The 18663-nt window shown below is 43.3% G+C and overlaps 1 protein-coding gene and 1 long non-coding RNA gene across 7 annotated transcripts in view; one reads left to right on the top strand and one right to left on the bottom strand.

Moving 5' to 3' along the window:
* Positions 1 to 4684: 4684 nt before the first annotated feature.
* On the bottom strand, positions 4685 to 18139 carry LOC128852380 (uncharacterized). 4 transcript variants are annotated; one of them, XR_008450198.1, is made up of 4 exons: positions 18026 to 18139; positions 16314 to 16402; positions 13303 to 15467; positions 4685 to 11558 (listed from the first exon to the last, which is right to left on the bottom strand). It is a non-coding gene; the product is annotated as an uncharacterized LOC128852380 (long non-coding RNA). The 4 variants fall into 4 exon arrangements; XR_008450197.1 differs by having other exon boundaries at positions 17940 to 18111; XR_008450196.1 differs by having other exon boundaries at positions 4686 to 11558; positions 13303 to 13507; positions 18026 to 18128.
* A 50-nt stretch (positions 18140 to 18189) lies between these two features.
* The window catches only part of CPT1A (carnitine palmitoyltransferase 1A), a 42132-nt gene continuing 41658 nt past the window's right edge, over positions 18190 to 18663 (top strand). Inside the window, exon 1 of one of the 3 annotated variants that reach the window (XM_054068894.1) lies at positions 18190 to 18337. The gene's annotated coding sequence lies outside the window, so the exon portion shown is untranslated. The remainder of the gene's footprint in view (positions 18338 to 18663) is intronic. The other 2 variants (XM_054068889.1, XM_054068892.1) reach the window with 2 other exon arrangements.

The raw sequence follows: 18663 nt of genomic DNA, 5'->3' as shown, positions 1-18663 counted from the left end.
ACTGCTGCAGTTACCCCATCAAAGAAAGCCTCTAGGTTGGTCATACAGGATTTGACCCTGGTGAAGCCATGCTGGCTGCCATTAATCTCCTCCATGTTCTTTAGAATAGTTTCTAGGAGGATCTGTCCCATGATCTTCCCAGGCACAGAGGTGAGGCTGACAGGTTGGTAGTTCTCAGGGTCATTTTCTACCCTTTTTAAAAATCAGCACAACGTTACCCTTCTTCCAGTCACCAGGGACTTCTCCTGACTTCCATGACTTTTCAAACACCATGGAGAGTGGCTTGGCAATCACATCTGCCAATTCCCTCAGGACTCTGGGATGCATCTCATCAGGTCCCATAGACTTATATATATGTTCAGGTTCCTCAGGTGTTTGCGAACCTGATCCTCCTCTACTGTGGGAGGGGGTTTACCCCCCTGGTCACCATCTTGCTGTCCCATGACCCAGGAGGGGCAAGGAGAGCAGTTATCAATGAAGACTGAGGCAAAAAAAGTTGTTAAGTACCTCAGACTACTCCTCATCTCTTGATACACGATCCCCATTTCCAGTCATCAGTGGGGGTATGTTCTCTTTGATCTTCTTCTTCTGACTGATGTACCTGTAAAAGCCCTTCCTGTTAGTCTTTACTTCCCTCGCCAAGTTCAGCTCCAGCTGCACCTTGGCCTTCCTGACTTCATCCCTACACAACAGGGCAGCATCTCTATACATGTCCCAGGTTCCCTGTCCCTGCTTGCACTGCCTGCACAGTTCCTTTTTCTTTTTTACTTTAACCAGCAGGTCTCAACTCAGCCATGCCAGTCTCTTCCCTTTCCTGCCTGATTCTCTACATACAGGGACTGAGCGCTCTTGCACCTTGTGGAAAGCTTCCTTAAATATTTTCCAGCTCTCTTCCGTTCCCTTGTCTCGGAGGACCAGGTCCCAGAGGGTCCTACCGAGTAATTCCTTGAAGAGCTGGAAGTCTGCTTTCCTGAAATTTAGTGTCCTGACTATACTCCTCACCTATCCTATATCCCTCTGGACCTTGAACTCCACCAGTGCATGATCACTGTAGCTCAGGCTGCCACCGATCCTAACGTCACTGGTGAGTTCACTTGTATTGGTGACCAAAACATCCACTATTGCTTCTCCTCGGATGGGGTCTCTATCAGCTGGACTAAGAAATTATCTTCAATGCACTCCAGGAGTCTCCTGGATTGCCTATGCTCCAGCATACGTCTGGGTTGTTGAAGCCCCCGAGTAGGATGAGCGCTTGTGAGCATGAAGCCTCCTGTATCTGGAGGAAGAAGGCTTCATCAGTTGTCTCTCCTTGATCGGGAGGCCTGTAGTATACACCAACCACAAGGCTCCCATTGGTTCTTCCATCTTTAATTTTTACCCACAAGCTTTCACCCTGTTTGTGGCTACTCTTTAACAACAGCTCTTCACATTCTATCCCTTTCCTGAGATACAGGGTAATGCCTCCACCCCTCCTTCCCGGTCTGTCTCTCCTGAACAGCCTGTAGCCATCAATAGCCACATTTCAATCATGGGACACGTCCCACCACATTTCCGTGATGGCAACCAGACCATAGCTTTCAAGTGGCACAGTAGCTTCCAGCTCCTCCTCATTACCCAAGCTTCGTGTGTTACTGTAAAGGCATTTCAGCTGGGCTGCCGGTTCCATTATCTTCACAGTGGACCCTTTATTACCTATGAGGTGTTTGGGAGAAGTATCCTAACACCTGACCCCCATCCTTCCACCTCTTATTAAGGGCTAGCTTGGTGTTATTCCCCTCCCCCTTCGTATCTAGTTTAAAGCCCCCCACAAGCTCCTGGGCAAAGATCCTACTCCCCCTCTGAGGAAGGTGGCTCCCATCTGAAGCCTGTAACCCCAGTGCCACGTAAGCCATCCTGTTATCAAAAAAACTTAAGTTATTGTTGAGACACTAGCCACGGAGCCATGTATTAACAGACCGGACCCATCTGAGCTGTGCTATGTCACCACCTGTTACTGGGAGGAGGGAAATAAAAAAAAAAAAAAAAATCACCTGGGCCCCTGATTCCCTCAGTAGCCATCTCAAGGCCTTAAAAATCACTTTTAATCTCCCTTCAGCTTCTTACAGCTTCTTCATTGCCTCCCACATGGAGCAGCAATAATGGGTAACAGTCAGTTGTTCTCACCAGGCTGGGAAGCTTCTTGGTTACATCCCTTACCCAGGCTACTGGGAGGCAGCAGACTTCCCTGTGAGTGGGGTCTGCTCGACATATCAGACCCTCTGTCCCCTTCAATAGGGAGTCTCCTACAACTATGACTCTCCTATCAGTCTTTGTGCCAGTCACAGCAACAGTGCATTTACGCCATTTCAGTCTCTGACCCTGCTCTGATGTGGGTGCATCTTCCTCCATGCTTTCCTCTGGTCTGTCCTCCACATTGAGAGCCTCAAATCTGTTGTGGAGTGACCCCTGAGGTGGTGTGGACAAGGAGGGGGATGATTTTCTGCCCTGTTGGTGGACTCGCTCCCACTCTCTACCTCCTTTCGAGCCTTCGCCCACAACCTTGGGGGGGGAAGATGCCTGATCCTTCTCTTCCTGGGCTCTTACCTGTGTATGTATCTTCTCTTTTGTTTTGGAGCTCAGGGTGTGATCCCATCAGCCTATTTCCATCTCACACTCCCTGATGCTCCTCAGCCTCTTTACTTCCTCTTTCAGCTCTGCTACGAGGCTGAGGAGGAATTCCACCTGTTCGCACCTTATACAGCCCTCGCTGCCCTCTGTTTCCACTGCAAGCTGGTGGCACTCCGTGCAGCCAGAGACCTGGAAGGCTGCGTGCTTTCCCGGGAGCTCAGTCTGAACTGACGCATCCTTCCTGGCAGGTGCAAAGGAAGCAGCCTTTCGCCGGGTGGACACCATGGCTGGGCTCCCTCTCACTGACCGAGCCTGGTTCTCGAGCACTAGAGCTGCACCCTGCCCTCGCGAACTGATGCCAGTGATCCCCTCGCTAACGAGCGCTCCCGTTTGTGCGCTCCCGGTCGCGTCGCTCCCAGAAGACCGTTTAAATCTGTCGCGGCTGCTTCCGGGACCGCCCCCCGCGTCACCCGTCACGGACCAGCCTGGGCTGCTGCAGTCCGGATCCTCCCGCCGGGCTCCCTCCGGGGTTTCTGGAGTTCCCCCGCTGTCAACCGCCCCTCCGCCTCGACCGAGTGCCCGGCTGCAGCACTTACCGTGTCTGCCGCCGAACCGCGTCGATTAGTTATGTCTGTCTCAGTCATGCCTATGTGGCCTTGGTCCTGAATTATTTCGTTTGTTCGAGCATCTGAGAGCCTTTCTGTGCGGGTCAGGGCCCGCACGTGCCTTTTTGTTCATATCAGGGACTTCTGCATGCCCTAGTGGCCACTGAGCTCCTTTTTGTGAGTTCAGGGCCACAAAGCCTGCCTTTCTCTGCACCCTAGGTTCCTCCAAGTGCCTTTCCATTTAGCCTAATGGTCACCAGGTGTTTTCTTGTCTGGCCCCAGGTTCTCTAGGTGCGTTTTGGGGTGGACCAAGAGTCTCTATATGCTTTTCTTTGCTCTGCAGTGTCAGTAGTTTTGGGTTTTTTTCTGTGCATCCAAAAGATCTTCAAGTGTCTTTCTGTGTCTCTGGAGGCCCTCAGAGCTTTCTGTGTTAGTCCTAGGGCCCTCCAAGAGCATTTCTGGTCACCTCTGCACCTCAGTGGCATCTTCTGTGCAGCCTTAGAGGTCTCCTGCTATCCAGGGGCTGTTCTGTGCTTTTCCATGCATCCCAGGGTCTTCTGAGCCCCTTTTGTTGTGTCAAGGGTGGGGGAGGGATCGAGTAGGTGCGTGGAGCTTGGATTGGCTTTCCAGGCAATCCAGGGGCCTCAAAGTACCTTTCTGTGTGGCCCAGAGACACTCTAGTGCCTTCCACTAAGGCCTCCAAGGCTCCCTGTGCCTTTCTGTGTTGCCCAGGGGCTATGGTATGCTTTTCTGTGCTTCCCAGAAACCTTTGAGTGTGTTTTAGTGCATCTGTGAGGCTTCCAAGTGCCTTTCTTTGCAGTCCAGGGGTCTCCAATGACCTTTCTCTTCACATATCAGCCCTTGGTGTCTTTGTGACCCCAGGACCTCCAAATATCTTTTACCTAAGGCTGTGAGCCTCCTTGGACCTTTCTCTGTGCCCCAGGGGCCACTGTGTTTGTCTCAGTGAGCCATTTGTGCCTGTCCGTGCCTTCTGTTGCATATCAGGAAGCCCCCAGAATCAGTCTTTCCTTTCCAGCAGCCTCCGAGTGTCCTTCTGTGCAGCCCTGGGTCTTCTGGGCGTCTTTCTGTGTGAAACAGGAACCTCAATCATTATTTCCTAGGACAAAGTTGTTGAACAGAAAGCATCAAGAACTTGGTTTCCTTGTGAAGACATGCTATGCATGCAGCAAGTAGATTACAACAGCTTGAAACTGCTACAAGAACTGGCTCTAGTGGTTCGCTTCAGATGGCAGTCTTACTCTCCTTTTTGAAAGTTTGCTAGGTTTTGCCTTTAAAATGTGGGTTTTTTCTGTGCTATAGTCAACTTTGTTGAGTTAAAATGAACTAAATATTTCTGGGAACACTTAAGTCCTTCCAGGAAGAAGATAACTAACCAACCCCTGTAGTCCGTAAAGCACACCTTAGTTTAATAAGTCATCAGTTACAGAACATTCTTACACAATGTTGTGCCTTTGGTGCTGAGTTTGCATGTCTTACAACAACTTCTTCTATACATCACACCATGTTATTTCTTATCCCCATACTTTAAACATGCATTTTTGTGAAAATGATTTCTGAAAATTAACTGGTAGTGGCATCCAGCAGAGAATGGTACTTCAAATACCAGACATGCACCGAAAATACACATTCTTTGACTCTTTCTGTCTTATTTGTCACTTCTGTTAGTGGAGGTATTGTTCTTGGAAGCTGAACACTAGGTCCCTTTCTCTGTGATTGTGGAATGATCTAGACTGCAAAACCTAAAAGCAGACTTTAATATATAAAAAATACTGCTGAGTGTAGTTATTGAGCATTGAGCACTGTCACTGAGATAGAAGACCCGAGAAGCTTAAATGCAAGATGTTTGAAGTATTTTATATTATTGCACAGCATGTTAAGGACTTGGTGTCCTTTCAAGCAGCCATCAAAATCCATTTTTAACCATATGAGTACTGTCACAGAATGCACATTAAATTGATTTAAGTGCTCTGCTGGATTTGAGCCTGAGACTCAACAATTCACAGTAATGACCTTTCTTGGGAAGAGGGAGGATATGCAACCGAGTTTGGTTCTGTTCTTGATAAGAATCTATCATTACAAATTATGTGAAAGCCTGCCCCAAAAGTCAGACAGGATTATGTTTATTTAAATGCAACTAGAATGCAGGTGCTGTTAAGTACAACTAGTAATTTTACTGAAATTAATTTTACTGCTGGACATTCTTTAGACTGTGAGTGCATTTGTAGCTACGATTTGTAGCCTAGAAGACCATGGATGAGCTTGAACAAGCTATTTGGACAATCAGCTGTTGGAGCGAGGATCTCAGCAGGCTAAAGTAGCAGTCTTGCAGTGTGGGTGTAAATCTTTCTGTAGCAAGGCAATGTGTTTCACAGAGTGTGTCGTGTGAACAGTTCAACTATGGCTTCATTGCCATATGATGACTGTAGCCAGGAGAAGTGTGAACTGGGTTGGATTTCAAAGGAAACTCCATCAAAGCATAGATATTTCTTGGGAAACCCTGTGATTTTAATTCAGCTAAAATGACAACTTTCTTCCTTCATTCAGGTTAAATATTTGCTTTAAATGTAATGTTATGTATCACTTCCTTTTCAAATTAAATGTTTCACTGTACCAGTTGCTATATGAATTATAGTCAGAGGATCAGATGTGCAACGCTAACTCCCACAGTCTAACACTTCACTAACATTGGAAGAAATTAGGTTAATTGTACAGTGCTGTGGTAATCCATGGAAGCAGGCAGGCACTATTTGCCCATAACCGACATTGGACCAAATTATTTGTGGAGGAATCCATCTCACTCAATTTTAGGTGTCTTTATGTCAAAGAATTTATTATTTAAGTGTAAGATAGAGTTGCATGGTAGCCCTAGAGAGTGATGGCAAAGCCTTTGGGCCATGTTCTAGCTGCCTAGATACAATATCTTGCCACTGCTCACAGAGGCATCTGGAGTCAGACTTAGTGAACGACCATGAGGCAAGACTAACTCCGTCTTGATGGCAGATTAAGTTGGGGTAACTTCCTGGATGATGGAAGATTTTCACTAAGCCATGTACCTTGGTTTTACAAGCCTTTCTTCTTATTATCAGGCTTACCACTTTATTCTCTTCAATACACTGTGCTTTCTCCTTCCTTGGCAGAAATCATAAAAGCCCGGTGTACATGAAACCATCAGTGCCTTTCTTAACCAGTGCAGACTAGTGTCTGGGGCCATGTGAAATACCTGTGCCACAGGAGAGAGCTCCTGATAGCTGGGGCACCAGCAATGATGCTTTCTCAAGTCATTTTACCAACCAAGCACGTTGATTGGTTTTGGTTTTTTTGGTTTTTTTAATTTTATTTTATTTTATTTTATTTTATTTTATTTTATTTTATTTTATTTTGACATGTGTGAACAACTTGAGCAGATGTTGAACCACTTCCACCATGTCTGGTTGGTATTTGGTGGAATTGTGCTGAACAAGATGTATTTGAGCAACACTTGTCCACTGTGTCTGTCAGCAAGCTGGAGACTAAACACCAGAGTATAGTGATAGTGTCCTAGCACCAGTATTTACAGAGAGAAATAAACAAGTTTCTAAACCTCAAACCATATATCTAGTCGAGTTCAATAGTCCATTTTGGGCAAGGTAGCAAAGTGGTTTTGTGTCTGTGGCCTTCTCTTGAAAGGACAGGCTATTTGAGAAAGACTCCCTCCCTCTATTTGTCCCCACCACATGTTTTTAAAGGCAAACCCAAATGTCTTTACTGTCTCTTGACTGTAGCAAGAATGTCTGGGAGGGAGGAAGGGACAGGAATGGAGAACACGACTAAGTTTTCCCAGTAAAGTCAGGTCACATACCTGGTATCTGTCCTACATACACTGTCACGTGCATACCACATGCACCTGCATATACTATATGCATTACTTAACATGCCCAGTTCGGGTAATGAGTGTGGACAACTGGCAGCATACTACAGATGAAATTCCAGGCAAAGACATCTGTGGTGAGTAAATGGTCCTACATGCAATGCTGACACCTTGTTACACTAGATGGTGATAGTTCCACTTAGAAGCTTCAAGTTGGAAGGTCAATAGCGAACTCACAGGGCTAAAAAAGTTTTCAATCACCAGCTATCAGAGGAGAATTATGAAAATATGCAACCCATGGAAAAAAAATAGAGATTGCACAAGCTCATCCATGTTGCATTATTATTATAGCTGCTAAAAAGTAGTGATGGATAGAGCCAGGAGCCCCTGTATAAAACAAGTGATCACAGAATCACAGAATCACTAGGTTGGAAAAGACCTCCAGGATCATCAAGTCCAACCATTCCTATCAACCACTAAACCATGCCCCTGAGCATCTCATCCACCTGTCTTTTAAATACCTGAAGGGTTGGTGACTCAACCACCTCCCTGGGCAGCCTGTTCCAGTGCCCAGAGACCCTTTGTGTGGAAAAAAAATTTCCTAATGTCCAGCCTGATGAGTGACATTAGCTAATCTCCAAACAGTCCAATCATATTTGTATTGATTTTCATGCATTTTGCACACTTTCACAGGAAGCCGTGCAAAACTTCTGTCTTTGGAATTCATGTACAGCTAAAATCCCATGAGACAGGTGACAACTGCAGATATCTGTGCGAAGCATGCAATGTGTGGGAGTTTTTATAAAGATAAAAATGAACAAACAAAAAAAAGCCTTGAACTTACAATAGAAGTACTCTCTGAAAAAGTATGAGGGCAGAGTAACTCTGCATTTAGCTAATTTCTCAAATATAGTAATCAAAAGCTATGTAAACACATCTCATGCTGGATTTTTATGAAGAACATTGATCTCCATGCAAGTAATCCTATGCCTCTGAGAAAATTATGGAATAACAATAGACCAATCATAAAAAACACAGGATGAAAAAATGGAAGCATAATTTCCTTCTTTTCTCTAAACAGAAGAACTAAAATACCTCCTCAGATTTAGAAAAGCCCAGAAATAGTCAGACAGTAAAAGACCTCTGAGTCATCTAGTCAAGTACTGGGGTATGATGAGTCACAGCTCTTTTAAAGGCAAGATGAAAGTTTCACAATGAGAAAAATGTGCAACCTATGTTTTTGTGTGCCTGTTCCTAGTAGTTATGTTGGATTAAATGCTGAAGTGCAAACTTTCAAAGGCCTTGGCCTTTTTTTTTTTTTTTTCTTTACCACTAGCCGCATGAGGGTAGTAAGACCCATTTCCTGTTGAAGGAAGTAATTTTTTGCCTTCATGTTCTGAATATGTGACAAAAAGTGCTTGTACAATAACATATGCAGCTGATACTTGCATGCTAAGGATGTAATGTGAGACAGTGTAGTACCACACCAAATTTTCAAAGTAAAGATCACTTTGAAATCCTGAATCAAACACAGGATTCATAAAACCAAGAACATTTATTAGGGATATACTATCATGGCCTTTTTAAAAGGGCATTAATCTAGAGCATGTAATTTTTACCACATATATGCTTTCTACAAATTAATTTTATGTATTTGTTCTGAAACCAAAACCTGCTTGCATCAGGTTCATGATTCAAATCATATTAGCTTCCTAGAAAAGCCATGCAAAATTGGTCACTAGCAGAGTCATTAATATTTTGCTACAAGCATTAAGACATACTGAGAAACACTGTTCTATTCTTTTCATGGGTTTTGGTCTCTCCTTGTATTCTTTGACACTTCACAGTATTGCTTTACTCCCCTGTTCATTTTAAAACATTCAGAAAAGTATATCCTTTGAAGAAGAGATGCAATTTTAGTCCCTTCACAGATCAGTTATATTTCTTCCATATATTGCCATATAGAACACATGAGACTTCTTAACAACTTATGTTGTTAATAATTCCAAATACTTACGACTTTCTTACCTTAACCATTATTCTCCTGAACTTTCTGTTCCTTGATTAAACTGCAGGAATATGTGTATGTGTGGTGGTAGTCTAGTCATCCAGCGGGTCATCTGTGTGTTTCTTAAATGCAATAAATTAATGCAAATTTGACTTAGGCTCTCAAACAATGAGGGTGTAAAGCTTCAATAGGCAGAACACGGGGCTTTGCAACAATCATTTTCAGGCTGACAGTATTTTGAAAAGCAGCCTAGCAGATATGGAAGGAAGCTGACCTGCTTACAGTATTGTATTTCTTTTGGTCCTAGAAAATATGTTCGTGAAACACACTGATGATCAGTTACCTTTCCTTATCCGTCCTCAGCTGTTTATGTGAGTGTTTTAGATATACATGGGGCAAATTTGTGGTCTACAAGCATAAAACTGAGCAGAATTACACTGAATTGGACAAAGTCCACTTACGTCACTTCAAAGAGTCAGCCAAACAGCACAAAAGTACTTGTGCACTGCTTGGTTTACTTTCTGCTGCCCATCTTGATAGGGGGAAAAGTTAATGTCAGTAAATAGGTTAGTCAAGAATTTTGCTTCCTGTAACAATTTTTCTTACTCATTAGGATGGTTGGATAAACACAAGGCCATTAAACATGAGTAAATACTTCAGTTTCTCCAGAAACTGAATATCATGGTGATTTCTTACCTATTTACCCACAGAGTCAGTCCTTCACCTGCTTATGTTTAGGTGAATAATATCACAAACCTCACGACTACTACTACTGCACCAAATGAAAAACAATTTTTCCAGACTCTCTGTTTATTTAGATACATCGATGTGCTCAGGAGGTATTAAATTATAAAAATATAAAGGCAATACATTTTGCCAATTAAGTAAGGAAGAAAGACCAACACAACAAATTGTTTGTTCCAGAAGAGGCGTCCTCACGCAGGGAGAAATATAAATACAAACAGCCAAACCGAAGACTATAGAGTAAAATAATCCCCAAACTAAACTTTGAACATAGTAATTCTCCAACCTTTCAACAATTTTCCCTTCTAGTACAGCCTTAGTGGTAAAAATTAGCCACTGAATTTGTTGGTGTAGGTGTCAGTTTCTGACGAGGGGAAAAATGAAAAAAAAATCTTGATGATGTCACACATTCCATGGCAGATGAACGGAAAATTTGGGCTTCTAATTTAAACATTTATGAGCATTTACCAAGATCATAGTTTCACAGCTACAGCTTTGAGCATTATAGTTTGGATCCATCTATTGTACCATTGTATTTCAAGCACACTACCGGACAATCTGCTAGCTAGTTTGGGACATAACAACCTCATCCAGCACTACAGGCTTGGGGACGAGAGGCTGGAAAGCTGTCTGGCAGGGAAGGACCTGGGGGTGTTGGTTGACAGCCAGGTGAATATGAGTCAGCAGTGTGCCCAGGTGGCCAAGAAGGCCAATAGCATCTTGCCCTTTATCAGAAACAGAGCCGCCAGCAGGACCAGGGAAGTGATTCTGCCCCTGTAATTGGCATTGGTGAGGCCACATCTCGAATACTGTGTTCAGTTTGGGGCCTCTCACTACAAGAAAGACATTGAGGTCCTGGAGCATGCCCAGAGAAGAGCAACGAAGCTGGTGAAGGGGATGGAGCACAAGTTTTACGAGGAGTGGTGGAGGGAACTGAGGTTTTTAGCCTGGAGAAGAGAAGGCTGAGGGAAGCCCTTATCACTGTCTACAACTACCTGAAAGGAGGTTGTAGAAAGGTGGGTATTGGTCTCTTCTCCCAAGTGATAAGTGATATGACAAGAAGGAATGGCCTCAAGCTATGCCAGGGAGGTTCAGATTAGACATCAGGAAAAATTTCTTCACTGAAAGGGTTATCAGACACTGGAACAGGCAGCCCAAGCAGATGGTTGACACACCATCCCTGGAGGTATTTAAGACAGGTAGATGAAGTGCTTAGGGATATGATTTAGTGGTGTACAGGTACAGTTGGACTTGATAATCTCAAACGTCTTTTCCAATGTAGTGATTCTACATAGGCAGAGTGAGGCATTAAAATATCTTTATACAACAGTTAGCACCATGAACCCACCAAAGAGCTGTAATATTTGCTGCCACAAGTACAGAAGCGTACCAGAATATCTGACAAGAAAGATGATCACATTCTGAGAGTGTGGAGGGTGCTGAGGTCCAGCAGTCATGGCAAGGAGAACACACAGACCATCATGCCACACTGGACCAACCTCTGGCAGCAGCCTACACACCACTGCTGCAGATGAGGACCTGTATCAGTAACCAGGATGTTCAGCATAACTATGCAGGGAGATCTTAAAATGCTTTTCTTCCAGTGCAAACATTGTCTATGCCCACGCTGCTTTGTACTTGCTTTCTGATGTCCTGCTCCTATTTCTGGAGGATTTTTTCCTCTCTTCTTACCCAGTCAGCTCTCTGTGTTGCTTGAGTTTTGGTACTGCAGAAGTTAAAGGAAACAGGTTGCAAATAAATTATGCTTTATGATGGCTGCAGATACAGAAAGATAAGGAAACTCAACAGAAAAGGTACAAAGGTAGATTTTAATCACATGTGTGCGCTGAGCTTTGACTGAGGATGAGACTTGCACACGCTGCAGATCTACAGAGCTTTAAAATGTCTTGATTATGTACTATACATCTGAAACAAGATGTATAGTACATAATTCCAAGTCTGTGGAATTGAACTCATATTGCAGCCTGCTTAGGGAAATCTACAAGTGCAAAAGGAGAGCAATTACAGCACAGATAGTTTGTACTTTGTCATGAAGATTATAATGAAAATGAGCTCTCTTTCAGGACTTCATGTAGTTAGAATATTGTTTTCTTTCCTGAAACAATGATCTTAATTTGATTGCTGGGACTATGGTGTTCAGTACTAGATACTTAAACTGGCTCAGTTTGGAAATAGCTCTGGCACTGAAATTAGATGACAAGAGAAGCTTGATAGGGCATAGTTGGTCTGATCAAAACTTCCTGTATTTTCTGGGAGGTATTCTAAAATGTAGAGAAAAAAGCACTAGGCAAAATGGAAGAATACATCCTCACACAGCTGTATTTAGCACAAAAGAAAGCATATTTGAAGAATATGACAATCAATAAGGAAAATGCCATAATAAAGTGTGGATATGCTTCAGGCACCTATAGATGAACTACTGGATTTTGAAGACTACACTGATACAGCAATACTACATAACTGATAGCACTAGGACAGTGTATCTTGTGATGCTTCGGAGTTTTGTTATATTTCATTTGTTCAAAAGCTATGAAGAAAGTGGAAGGAGTGTCTTCTAATGCACTCAGCAGGACGCAGGTAGTCTTATTCTGTGCACTTTTCATTCTGTCTAAAATAGTAAAATCATATGAAATAAAGAGATGTTTCTCCTCCTTGGTCCTCACCTTCACAGATCAGTATTTGCATGGCCTTCCCACATGCTCTGCTTATCTTGAACTATGAATACCACTGAGAAACTTCGCTGATATGCTTTGTTCCTAAAGTAGAGTAGCAAGGAATTGAACTCACTTCCTTCATTTTGGGCTCGATTTCTAAACAGCAGTTCAATTTCCTTCAATCTCTGAACACAGTCTAAGAATTACTGTAAGGCACATAATTAGTATACTAGAAATCAAAAAAATTGTCACAAATATTTAATGTCATTGTCCTTGGAGAGCTATGTGGGTAGCAAATCCAGTTGTCCTTCCATTCAGTAGACTGCAGTAGGAAATAGTACATACGGTATCTGTTGCCCAATGAACATAAAAATCTGCAGTACAAAACCCTTTAGGTATTCCTCACATTTGAAACTGTTAAGGAAAATAATGCTATCAGTTTGTGAGTGACTGTTAGTCTGAGTGACAGATTTTCTATTGACATTGGATTATTTTAAATAATTTATAAGTGGGTATAACAGTGTCTTCCCATGAGTACCTGTCAGATCCTTCAATTTGAACAAACCAACCTCTAAATAACCTTGCAAATAATCTCTAATTAAGCCTCACTCTTTGCTAGAAATGATGGTGTGTATTTTCAGCCCAGTTTTCTTTCTTGAGTTTTGCAGATTTTAGGAAGTGCCACAAACTCCACTACTATTAGGTTGCAACATTCACTGTGGCTTTTTCCACATATACATTTTCCACATAATATACAGTGATCGTTAGTATTGTATTTTTGACTTGTTTCTTTACCTTAGAAAGCTTCCAGTTACACACTATCCGTTCAAAGCCTGATGAGGCTCCATTTTGCCACAGTTAATCTAGCCTTTAGCACATGCTGTGAGGCTCAAAGATGATGTCCTTAACAGCTGGGATGTCATCCATCTTCTTACATCTGGGATGGTATCAAGAGATCCATATTCCTCACCATATGTGACTGTGAAGGACAAAGCCCCGGCTTTGTCATAAATATGCAAAGTTACAGAAAGTAAGTGAAACATTATAAGGAGAGAAATGTAAAAGACGAGATCTAAAAATCTGTGTATGGGGCAAATCTGTCACTTTCTGTGGATATTACTACCGAATATCCTCTTGACCTATTTTTCTGAGTGGAGGATCCCTTATGAGCTTGCCCAGAAGGGCCATCTCATCATCACAATGGCAGTACTATTCATTTTGCTCTTGCTGGACAATATGTATTAAGAGTAACTTGGGAGAGATAGTGAATAGCTTGGGATGTGGTGTTTTGAGTATACAAATGTCACTTAATTTCCTTTGGACTCTTCTGCCAAAGATGCTCAGGCACTTTCAGAAAACCTCAGTAGAATCTACCCATGGTTACTTGATTATAAATTTAACTTTTCCTGAAAAACTTAGGTACCTGCTAAGTTTATGAATATTTTGGTCAACAGCATATTAGACCTATACCTATACAATTCTCAATGGATATTGATTAGTGCTTGTTTTTACGTGGTCACCCTGTCACCTCTTCAGAGGTAATATTACAATAAGTAAAGATATACCAACTAGTGACAAATAGTACCAAATAGTAACACCAGACACTGGGAGCATAACCCTAGACATGGAGAATTCTTGGATGAGGAAGTTAGGTGGGTTTTCACCACCTGAAAAGCCATAATGTCATTTCTAAAGCAATAACATACTACTTACTGGTTAACTGGCATCTACAAGTGTTCACTTTCCAAGAAGACTGTAAAGTCTAGCTAGTTTGACAGAGCACTGGAAAGGTACACTGACTTATAAACTCTAAGCAAAACCTGTGACATGTTTTGAGGGATCATTTTACACTTCCTCATCAATGAATTTAAAAACAAAATGCTTGTCCCACTTGAGAAAAATTAATACACTAAAAGCAAATAATCATTTCTTAAAATGATACTGTTTAGGAGAAGAGAGGCATATTTATTTTCCCAAGATATCTTTCTGCTATTGCAGTCACAGATACATCCCATGTATTCTCTGCTAGGTCTGCCACAGGATAGGTTGATAACCCTGTTGACAACTCAGTCAAGCAAGGTTAGTAGTATCCATTTTCTCTGGTTAAAAAAACAAGGCAAGACATGGCAATTCACTCTATTCTGTGTAAACATCTGTGGAATTTCTACTGTATCTTTCTGAGAAAGTATTAAGAACAGACAAAGATCAAGCCAGATCAAAGTCTGAGACATGACTGTGCTGGCAGAGGTTAGTGTTACTCAGTGTGACAACAGTGGCTGAGATGGTTGACTCACAGCAATAAGGGTTTGGGAGACAGGAGTGGTCTGTAACATGCAAGAAAAGGAGGAATTGGCAAGGCATGGGCATTATTCTCAGTATGCGAAATCACTCAGTGATTTTCACTGGTCAGTAATGTCCATTACACAGTTTTGGAACATTTCATTCTTGACAAAAATCCTGCATCATCACACAAAAAGGTAAATGTGGTCATTTTGTGAGTCTGCATATGTGTATGTGTGTGTACACTCTAAGGGCCCTGAAGATATCCTCCCACCACCCTGCCTGGGCTTTTGGCTGTCAGACCATAGGGCCTGGTTAGACACAGGGTGCAAGCGTTTGTCCTTAAAACAAGCTGTTGGGGTAAGCTGTGCTGCAAGGCCCTAGTGGGGCTCCCCACTTTGCTTGGGAGTAGCTTTTAAGCTGAGGCTTTCATGCTCAGTGTACTCCTGCAGATACCTTGCACCTGGTCAAGCTCCCTGTTGAGCTAGACCCTAATCATGACTCAGTTTTCCTGTCTGACAATCTTGCACTTGCCTCATCACTAACAACATGTCTAACTATCTGGCAGACCCTGTTTGCTGTCACAACAGCCGTCCTGCTTACCTTGCTCAGGTGCCATGGGAAAGTACCCTCATCATGAAGGTCCCAGCCCTGCCTGCTTTGCTCTTACCCTTGGATCCCTGTTAATCAAAGAGGCATACACTTACCTATCTACAAAAAGCTATTCTTCAGCTCACTTACTATGGATTTGCTTTGCCCCTCAATAGTAGCAAGTTGTTGTGGGACACAGACATTGTGCTCACATCCTAGCTATGAAGTGGAAACCTTCACTTTCAGATAGCATGAGAGATAAGATGAAAGAAAGAAACAATGATTTTTGTCCTGTTTAAAATGAAACTGCAGTGGTGTTTTGACTACAAAGCACATTGGGAAAGCATCTGCTTAAGCAACTAAGGCCGCACCCAGTAAATTTTTGCTCTCAAAGTCTTGACTATTTCAATTCCAATAAGCAGAATAATTCACTTTCAAGACAACATAAAGAATCACTTGTCTATGATAAAACTGCTTGACTTAAGCAACTTGAAAAACTAATTTAATTTAAAAAGATACACCAAAACAGAACAACGGAAAAGCACACTGGAGATATCCAGGTTTCCAGACCATATCCAGTCTCAAGGTATAATGTTTTACTACTGTTAAAATCTCTTTAAAAGCTGAAAAATGTATACCAGATAAGAAAACCCTCTACAAAGAAGCCATGTTGCATGTGCAGCAGCCAGGAAGTCTTGAAGGACTGGGGTTTGATAACAAAATGTACTTAGTTCAAGAGGTACCTAACTGTCATGGTAAGCGGAAATTATTTCAGTCTGCTGAAGCATAGATAGATAAATGTGACCTGTCATTGATTATTTAGATTTACTATGGAAGTCTCACAGCACCAAGCACGTACTCTGTGCTGATGACAGTAAAAATTTTTTAGAAACTAAAAATATGTCAGTTACAGGGAAAAATTTTACTTTACTTACCTCAGTGAAAGGTTCCTACAGGCCTACTCTGCAGGCCTGCGGATGACTACAGTTGCATCTGTGAGAAGCTGCACACCTTATGCCCTTAGCTGAAGAAACATGGTTAGCAGAGGAAATACAGCACTTCAGTAGCACATGTTGCCCCAATAAAACATGCACAATATTTTGATTAGGACCGTCTTTCAGAAGTATCTAACTCCTCCTTGTGGGTTAATGGGTGAATAGAGCATGACCTAGGTGTCAATGTTAGGACATGGGAACTAGTCACAGGATAATTTCTAAGCTTTATGTTTGCCACCTAAACAGAACCAAGTCAGGTTGGGCTAAGTTGCAATCACTGCAGCCTTATGTAATGCAATACTTTCCATGTCTTTACTAAAGTTAGCTGCAGGGGCCTTAAGGTCACATTAAAGTAAGCACTCTGTCTTGGTGTCTAGTTTATGAGAGCTTGCACAGTTGTTTGGAGAACAAAATAATTAACACCAATATCTGTTCCCAGCTGACTGATTCCCTCCTTATTACCGCATAGATGAGAAAGTTGACTGGGGAACTAAGATCTGTACAAAACAGCTGGTAAAATGAGTAAAGAAGATTTGTTTGTTTTTTGATTTTTGCTTTGTTTTTTTTTTAATATTTCAAAGGTAAAAGGCACTTTGAAGATTAAAAAAGAAGACTTAACAAGACATTTTAGGCTGCTTTTGTGCACAAAGAATTATACAGATTTTTCCTTTCTAAGCTATTAATTACCTACTTGTAGCTGTCTGAAATACATTTCTATGTCCTATGGCAAAAAAATACATAGATATGAATGCTGCTGAATCTGAGGGTGTAGCTGGGTTTGTGATGATTTATTCTTTTGTTTTCTTCTCTCCTCCCTCCCCCCCCCAATGTTAATAGATCTAAATCCCTCTTCTTTTTCTCCTCCTCCCCTTGCTTTCTTCTAGGCTTTATGCTTCCTTCTGAAAGGGAAATATCTTTTTAATATCATTTGGCACAAAACACTGTAAGGGACAATTATGACAAGAAGTGAGGTGTTTGTTCATTTTTCATTGTATGACCTTAAAGGCAAGGGAGAGGCTTAGTCTGTCATGTCCACATTTTTGGATTTGGTCATATGTTTGTATGCTTTGAAGCCTTCATCCACATTCTGGAAATTGCAGCAGGCAAGAACGTGTGGCTGGGTGAATCTGCCCGCAAGGATAAAATGTATGAATCCCCACTAATACTAGTGCAAATAAGAGACTTCACACTGACACCACTGAAGTCCACTAGGCCACGATCTCCTGTTGGGACAAAATAGCCCTCCTGATGTCATCGCACTGAAATCAAACAGAGCATCAGGTAGTCGGGCTCAAAGGTCTTGAAAGTGACCAGACCATCACAAGTTTAAAAAGCATTCCTTTCAAACTGAGCGTCTTTCCTTCCTGAGACTAACATACATGCTTTAGCTTAAATTACTTTGATGATTTTGCATTTTCTAACAAATGCAACTGTTTTTGCCGAGATGTATTGAGGGTACTTATTTCCTCCAAACCCCAATACTTGTTGAGCGGAGCAGGCTGCCTCCCCCTTCCCAGAGAGGCCATCTTGGCTCCACGGCTACGCCCCAAACAGCCCAAGGTTCACCTTTTGGCCCAAACATTTACGCGGCCGAGGCCTCTCCTCGCCGCCCCTGGAACTCGCTGCCGGGACGTCTATGGGACCACACGAACCTTTCCACGGCAACCACAAGACGCCACCCTCCGCCGCCGGGACCCTCGCGGCCTCCCGCTGGCCCTGCCCCAGGCACCCCGCCAGTCACACCGCTCCGCCCCCTCCTCTCCCGCCTCTGCCACCGCCCACGCGGGCCGCGCCCTGAGCCTCTGCCCCGCCCGGCCAATGGGAGAGCTGCAGCACGGCCGTCTCGCGTAGGGCGTGTGAAGGAGCGGCCGCCGTTTCGCTCGTGTGTGGATAGCGCGGTCGTTCGTTTCGGCTCGGTACGGCTTGTCCCGCATGAGCGCCCGTAACCGCCGTTCTTTCAGAAGGTGAGCGGCAGCGGGCCCTGGCCAGGTGCGGGGCAGGGGGGCTCGGGTGGGCCGTGCCCCTCGCTGCGCCGCCGCTTCCCCGTCTCGGGGCTGAGGGGGAGCGAGGCGGGGATCGGATTCGACCGGTCTGTTTTTACTCCGGTGATTATTTTTGTTAGGGCGAGCACGAAGTTCTCTGGTAAATGCGTGAGTGTGCCGGATGCCGTGTCTTAAGCGGCGCTTGTCCTTGTTGGAGGAAAGGATCAAAACGCGAGGGGAGTTAGCGGGAGCGGGGGTGGTTCCTTGGCTGTGCCGGCGGGCGCGGAAGCTCTCTAGAAAGGCAAGGT

This window comes from Cuculus canorus, chromosome 5, assembly GCF_017976375.1.
Source record: "Cuculus canorus isolate bCucCan1 chromosome 5, bCucCan1.pri, whole genome shotgun sequence".
Lineage (NCBI taxonomy): Eukaryota > Metazoa > Chordata > Aves > Cuculiformes > Cuculidae > Cuculus > Cuculus canorus.
This window is presented reverse-complemented; position numbering and strand designations above follow the sequence as displayed.